At 38.9% G+C, this 8,359-nt stretch overlaps 1 long non-coding RNA gene across 1 annotated transcript; it reads right to left on the reverse strand.

Moving 5' to 3' along the window:
* Positions 1–7,233: 7,233 nt before the first annotated feature.
* LOC131233831 (uncharacterized) lies at positions 7,234–8,019 on the reverse strand. The gene is made up of 2 exons (XR_009165365.1): positions 7,589–8,019; positions 7,234–7,485 (listed from the first exon to the last, which is right to left on the reverse strand). It is a non-coding gene; the product is annotated as an uncharacterized LOC131233831 (long non-coding RNA).
* Between the last annotated feature and the right edge of the window lie 340 nt (positions 8,020–8,359).

The raw sequence follows: 8,359 nt of genomic DNA on the forward strand, positions 1-8,359 counted from the left end.
ATCACCGAAGAGAAACGCATATCAGCTTAATCCAAAACTTCAAGGCAGTTGAGAATTTTCAACCGCTGAAGTTACTGGGGGTGCAATCCACTTGGGAAGCGGATTGCGCACTGAGTAGTAAACTTCGTGGGTTCACAGTCATTCATGTATTTTAGTCACTCCAACGTTGTATATGAGCCGATAAGTTTTAAGTATTTACCCAATAAAATAAAGCATATCTTAATCTCAAATGGACCACACACCAGAAACAGTGTGAATTGAACATGGACCATTGACAGTTTCATGGGGGCTATAGAAGTTTTAGATTAATCTGATATTTGTGCTTTCACTTCAGCCATGTCTTTGTGATATTGTGAAAAGGTTGGATGACAAATAAGCATCAATGTGGGCCATGGAAAGGTTTCGACTATAGAAATCATTATTCCCATGGTTTTCTGCGGTATGATCCACTTAAGCTTTAAATATACCTTAATTTTAGGCTCAACCACTAAAATGATCTAAAAAATTGTTGTACAGACTGGATAAGGCAAATACATCCAGGGTGGCCTTAACTGATTTTACTTAGTAGGATAAGAGCCTACTAACTAACTCAGTATGCAATCCGAATTCATCCACTTGAGCTTTGGATATGCTTAATTTTTAGCCTCAAGCCTCAAAATTATTTGATAAAATGGATCAACAGGGTGGATAAATTATATAAATCATTATCACGGTGGACCCCCACCGAGTTTACTCAGCACATAGTCTGCTTCCGTCAATGACAGCAGGAGGCAGAACTAATTTGGACGCTAATTGCATCCTATCCCCGCCTGTCTCCAGCTGCGAACGGTCGGAGTTTTCAGTAGCCATCATACATCTGGGATTGAAGTGCTACCTCCCAAAACTTCTTAGGGGCCACGTAAGTTTTGGATTGAGCTTATATTGTGTTTTCTCTTTATTCTTGTCTATGTAACTTTACGAATAGGTTGTATGTCAAATAAATAGGATAGGAATTAGGATTACCGAAGCACGGTCCACTTCCAAAGCCCACGCCTAAAATGACTTTATATATATATATATATATATATAGAGAGAGAGAGAGAGAGAGAGAGAGAGAGGAATACACGTGGGTACTTCGTGGTAGGTACCTGCCGTGATTACTTTCGCTGATGTTGGAGAAACAACTTATTTTGAATGAAATCAAAGCCCTCCATCACGTATGCCAACCTTTTTTTGTGATTCCAAAAATCAGGATGATGCAACAATCCAGTGGGCCAGCCCAAAAAATTCTACCTAAAACCTAATAATTTAGGTGGCATGGGCCCCTTGACTTTTATAAAACTGTGATTTTGGATAATTGTTTCATGCGCTGAGACACATATGCATGCAAAAAGCACAGTAGATCCTACACAAAACTAACTGTGATAATTTCACTCCAACTGTTTCTTATAGTATAGTCTACTTTTACAGTGACCTAAAAAGAGTTATTCATTAAAATGGTATGCAATTATAACGTAATAAAGGCCCTCACATAGATTTTGAATCATATCTTTTTAGTCTTTTGGGTGTTTTTTGGTTTTTTGAAAGATGTAAATGAATTTCTGTCACTTGTCCCTCTTAGTTTATCGATAGGCCTTTTCTAAAAGGACTGTGGGCCCATTAAATCGAGAATAGGACTCATAACTTGGTCAATTTAATCTGTTCATTTTAATTAAACAGTCATAAACCCATAGTATGATCATTTCAAAAAAAAAAACTTAAAGTTATTTGTGGCCACAATTGTATTAACGTTATGAGTTAATTTTGTACTATTTTCTCCTTATTCATCCATGATGAGTTTTGTCCTCAAACTTAGATAGAGAACACAAAAGTAAAATCCATTTTATATGAACAGCTTGGATTTGCTTTAAAACAAGCCAATAGGCCATGGGCCATACATAAGATGTGGGATGGGTTCAAAAGAGGTCCTTGATGCCGGAAGGTCATTTGCCCTTTTCCTTCTTTTATTATTATTTTTTTTCCACTGGAGGCTATCATTTAGCCATTAGGACCATTATCACCACCATGGGACCCACTTTTGGCATGCATCAGGCGTCATTCCATCCATTTTGATAAGCTTCTAAGTATTTTTATTATTATTATTTTTTTTAAAATATTTTCAGCTACACTCTCCAACATAAAAGTTATAATCGCCAAAAATAAGTTTAAGTTAGAATAATTGTTGCTTTGTGTGTTGTTTTTTTTTATAAAAATTAATAGTAAAAGTTTGTGAAAGCAAGGAGGTCATAGTGATTCCCTTTATAATTGTTTTATATATATAACAAAAAGGTTATATGAATGGTTGGAGTTTATGAAATGAATGAATTTTGTAATGAATTAAATTTGAAATGGAAGAATGTTAAAATGGATGTGTTATAAATGTAAAAATAGAAGAATGTTGTAATGGATAAATATTGAGATTGATGAATATTGTATGTTGGATCACTAATACTCACAGTAGATCATTAATAATCATTGTGGATCGTTGATATTCAGTGAAAATCACCGATATTAACTATAAATCATCGATATTCAGTGTGGATTATCAATATTTACTGTAGATCACCAATATTAACTGTGGATTGCTAATATTCACTATGGATTACTAATATTCAATGAGGATAGTCGATATTCACCGTGGATCGCCGATATTTATTGTGAATTGCTGATACTCACTATGGATCGCCAATACGCACTACGGATCACCAATCTAACGAAAACAGTCATACTCCCTTATTATATATTCGATTTGGGTGATCTTTTACTCATTAGAAAGATAATTTGATGAACATTCAAATAGTATTGGAATTATCTCATTGGGACACCATTTGATTACCCCGAAGTAAGCCCAAAGTTCATTACGGACCGTGAATCGCTAATCCGACGAAGATGGTCATAATTACCTCGTTACATGTTTGATTTTGGTGATCCTATACTTGTTGGAAAGATAACTTGATGAGCTTTCAAATGACTTTGGAATTATTTCATTTAAATTCATAAAAGTGGCCCAAAGTTCATCAAGATTTGTGGATAGTTAATACGCATAGTGGATCATCGATCCGCTCTCTCTTTACATGTCCGATTTAGGTGATCTTGTGCTTGTTAGAAATATAATTTGATGAACTTTCACATGAGTTTGGAATCATCTCATCTAGATACAATTTTTCACTACAACATCCATCTTATTTATCCATTACAATATTCTTCCATTACAAAATTTATCCATTACAACATATTTAATTACAAAAATTCATTAATTAAATTATTATTTCACACCCTCATTTTCACAAACTCTCACAATTCATACTCGACTAAAAAGGGAACCATCACATGCTTCTCTATTTCATAAACTCTCACCATTGATACACTAAAAAAAATAAACATAACATACAAAAGAATCCACCTTTGGTTGCCATAACTTCTATGTTGGAGATTATGATAAAAAAATCTTTTTTTAAAAAAAAATTCTCTTTTACGCCTGGAGCTTCGCCAGAGTTTTTCATTGTCATGGGGAGAGTGTAATGTCCGTCCATGATGAGTTTTGCCCTCAAAGCTGGGTAAATGGCATGAAATTAAAATCCCTTTAATTTGGACGATTTAGATCAGTTACAAGACTATCCAGTGAGCCCCAAATAAGACATGTGATGGGTGCAATAGGTGGGTCTCTTATGCGAAAAAGGCTATTTGGCATTTTCTTCTCTTTCATTGTCCTTAATGTAATAGTTTGCCTTGAAAGTTGAATGCAAGATGTGATTGTGGGTTTCAATCGTTGATTTAGCGAGGTCTGTTGGAACTTAGCCGGAGTTACGAATAAGATTTTGACCGGCGATATAAAAAACCCTCTTCTTTTTGTCCAGAACTTTGCAGGAGGTTAACGGAGTTCGTCATCATCGCACGGGGAGTCTGATGTCGGACCATACAACTATCAACCATCCAAGATACTTGGTGTAGTCCCCTCATATGAAAAATAAAGAAGAAATAGAGAATAAAAGGCCAAATGGTCTTTCCCGCGTAAGAGACCCACCCATTGAACCCATCTCATGTCTCATGTTAGGCCCATTAGATAGTTTTGTAGCATATCCAAGTCATTCAAATAAAATGATTTTTAATTTTATATCATCTATCCATGTTTGATGGCAAAACTCATCCGACCACATCGGAAGAAATAGTTTTGAATTAACTCACACTATTATTTTAGTTATCGGCCACATGCATCTCCATTTAAAAAAAAAAAAGACCTCACCGTAAGTATATGACTGTCAATTAAAATGAATGGGTTAGATTGGCCTAATGGTAGTCCCAATCATTAATTTAGTAGGGCTATAACCCTATTCTCAAAGGATCCTTTAAACTTTCCAAACAAGCTAACCCCGTATGAGAGGATAGCCAGCAAAGATGCAATTTCATCATTTAAAAAGCTTAAAAGTCTAGAAAGAGCTAGAAGAGATATAAATTCAAAATTTGATATCAACACCTTTGTTATATCATAATTAAGGGACATTTTAATTAATGACTCATCTTAACAAGAAAAATTCTTCCTCAGTTCGTCTTGCCTAGGTGCGACCAAGGGTGCAGCTGGTATTGCCACCCACTGGGGCCACTTGCCAATATGGCTGATGATTCGAACGGTTCAAAATCTCTTAATTTTTAATTTTTTAATAATAATCTCTTATCCCACAATCACTCTTCATTGATTATCCTAGCCTTTGATTTTTAGAGTTATACTGATACGCTTAAAAATTCTTTTCATAGTCCAAAATTCATCTTAGAGACAATGCTGGTAAAATCATTCATTCAGCTTTATTTTCTGACATTGGCTCTAATCTTATAGATTCCAGAAGACGGTCGGGATCCGATCATCAGAACACTCATCATGCAGGCCCTGTGGGCTGCGATACACGCAGGACTCTCAGTCGCCACGAAGGCAAAACGAACTTCTGATGTAACGTTGACGTACAGGTGTGTGAGAAGGGTCGAAGACATGTGCTTCTTTTCAAAAATCGACCTGGCACCATATGAATTTATCGGACTCGAATTCGGTAGTGACCCCTCCAGTACCGAGCTCCGTACAGGTCACTGCTCTGTGGGCCCCACCATGATGTATATGTTCCATCTACGCTGTCCATCTTATCTTAACACATGAACCCAAAAATGAGGCGGATCCAAATTTAGGCGGACACCACAAGAAACAGTAGTGATTGAACACCCACTGTCAAAAGTTTCTTGAGGGACAAAAAAGTTTGGATTAAGCTTATATTTGTGTTTTCCATTTATCCAGGTCCGTGTAACCTAATCAACAGGTTGGATGGAAAATAAACATCACATCGGACCCTAGGAAGTTTTTAATGGTGGGTGTTAAATGGCCACTATTTCCTGTGGTGTGGTACACATGAGATCTGTACCTATCTCATTTTTTAGATGATACCCTGAAATGAGATGAAAATATGGATGGACGGCGTAGATAAAATACATACATTATGGTGTGGCGCACAGAGCTTTTCCGGCACGACCAGCACCGAGCTCAGTACTGGAGGGTCACTACCGAAACTGAGCCCGAAATTACCGTTATCGCCTTCACTACACGATAATTTCCAAGAATATTTCGGTAATTTTGAAGGTGATGTAGGGAGATTTTTGTCATTATAGTAAGGGTCAACTAACTTTTGGAATTGGGATGCAGACGTCTAAACCGTCATCACCCATGCGTGCGAACGAACCTTAACCTACTGTCCGGTCAAGCTATATGGCCGCACCTTAATGTGTCTATGGAATCCAAACCGTTCATGTAATGAGCATTTTGATCCAAAATTCAGATGGGACAAAACTACATGGAGCTACATGCAATCACGCCTAGAACCTATAAATTCACGCCGCGTGGCCTACCTGAGCTTTTGAATGATCTTCGTTTTGGTGTGTAACTTCGTCCTAGCTTGTTCCAACTTGATGAATGGTTTAGATGGCACATGAAAAGCATGGTCACACCATATTCCATCTGAAAGTTTCTATTGTAGGTGTCCAACTTCCATTGTCATCCATTGGTCCCTTTGGTGTGTCTCACCTGAGTCATGGTTCAGGAAGAGTTTCCGAATCTAATTCTAACATGGTTCAGCGCACCAGATTAACGGTTTGGATTCCAACATGCACATCACGGTGCACCCCACAAACCTCGAACGCAGGGTAACTTACACGGGCATTCCAAAACACGGTTTGTCTATTTATTACAATCGGTATTGCATTATGCTTGGCAGAACTAGTGTGCCTTTCATCGGTTGGCACTCTTTATAGGTGAGGCCCACCTTTCATTGATCCACGCCGTTTATCTGCTGGGTCAAACCAGTGATGGTCAATGTACGAAACACTTCCCCATCCAATAGCCCCAGCCGTCTGATTGTTGAGGAATTATCAGGTCCTGTTTGCGCCTAAAGAGGGCCTAGGGCTTGTGATCCAGATCATTCATCTGGTGGACCCCACAGTAGATGGGGGAATCCCAAAAATTCTCCAAGATTGGATGGTCAAGATCCGTTAATCAGTGGACTACGCGTATAGAAATAAAAGAGAATACAAACCATCCGATAAGAGAAGCCAAATATTGCATAGCTAGGATTTTCCAACCTAGGAAGATTTTTGGGACATCTCATCCATAGTGAGGCCCATCAATAAACGGTCAGAATCCTGTACCCTGGGCCCCACTTTCATAAAGGATGCATATGGAATTAATAATTTCCTTGCGATTTTGGGGCTGCAAAAGTATATGCAAGAGGCATCACTTGATTCATAGAATCATAGTGGGCCCACTTCATATGAGGCCATTAATCCATGATCAAAATCGTTAATATGATGGAATGCCCTGAAAACAACCTTCCAGTTTGACACACCCAGTAATGGGAATTTCCCCAGACTGAAGGTGGGTCCCACTGGTAGAGAATAGCCAGGGACTTCAGAGCAGGCCTATTCAAAATTTAGAGGGTCGGCCCAGCAAGGGTCAGCGCCAGGTTTCAAAGGAGGGCCCGGCTGACCCTAGATTGTCCCATTACCACCCCCATATCAGATGACCCCAACCATCCGATTGTTCGCCTACAGAATTGATGGTTAAAATAAAGAGAGATGTAATGCATTGCCCCAAAAGCACCTGGAAAGACTAGTTATTCAATGGGGGCGCTTGTTGGTCAAGCATGCATCCACCATATGCATGATCCGGATCACTGCAAGGTGGGCTGGGCCAAGCCAACCAATCCTGTAATACCTCAATTATTCGGCTTTTCACAACTCCAACTACATTGCTGTTCAAGGAACTCAAAGCTCCAGGGTCCGAACCCATCCACTGACACACCTCACCAAAGATAGAAGCAAAAGCAGCTGGGATGGGATCATCTAGTGCACCCCCCACTTCAGCATGTCAAAAGTAAGAAAGTAATTTTAATCATCGCAGCAGGGTCTACCTACGGTGGGTCCCCACAGAAAAAAAACCTGTTTGAAAATTTCAACCATTGAGGATTGGTGTAGCTCCATCTGCATCAAAAACAAATTGAGGTTGTGGGCCAAAACATAGGCATTGAGGTCCAGTACGCACCTTATTCCAGCTATGAGAAGAGGCCCCATTTACTCTTTTTGGCAGCGGTATCTGATTACCCATCAGATTTGGATCTGCTACATTTTTGGGAACATGCCCTAAAATGAGCCGGAAAAACTAATGGACAGAGGGGATGTACAAGACATACATCAAGGTGGGGCCCACAGTCAGGAACTTGCCCACACCAAATCCACGGCCCAATGGAATTGGCAACATAGGAGTTAGATGAGATTCACCCATAACATACCCACAAGAATCTGTGATGACTAGGCCCCAACAGCCCATTATGATGAACTTAGGCCTGCCATGGCTCACCACCATACATGTAGCCATATGGTGGGTAATTGTAGACTGTCCATTTGGTGGGCCCTACAATGAATGGTCCATCATTAAAATAATAATAATAATAATAATAATAATAATAATAAAGACTACATGGAAAGCTAACTTAAAGACGTGGACAAGGACGTCAACATGTTGTGTTTGGATGAATGGATAGGGAGGCCTGAGATATCGCATTTGGATGATGCCCTCCCTAGAGGTATTTGGATTGTGGGTAAAGGAAAGAAAAGAAAAGGGTTCCCTGCTGTTTTGAACCCTTTGTGCTGTTTGGATAGCAAGGTTTGAAATAGCAACCATTAGCGAAAGAAAAGAAAAGAAAAAGGGTTATCAATTGTTTGGACCCTTTGCGTTGTTTGGATAGCAAAGTAAAATAGCAATCGTTAGTCATTTCCATAGTAAAAAAGAAAGAATCCATTAGAATCCATGTGT

The sequence above is a fragment of the Magnolia sinica genome, chromosome 2 (genome assembly GCF_029962835.1).
Source record: "Magnolia sinica isolate HGM2019 chromosome 2, MsV1, whole genome shotgun sequence".
NCBI lineage: Eukaryota > Viridiplantae > Streptophyta > Magnoliopsida > Magnoliales > Magnoliaceae > Magnolia > Magnolia sinica.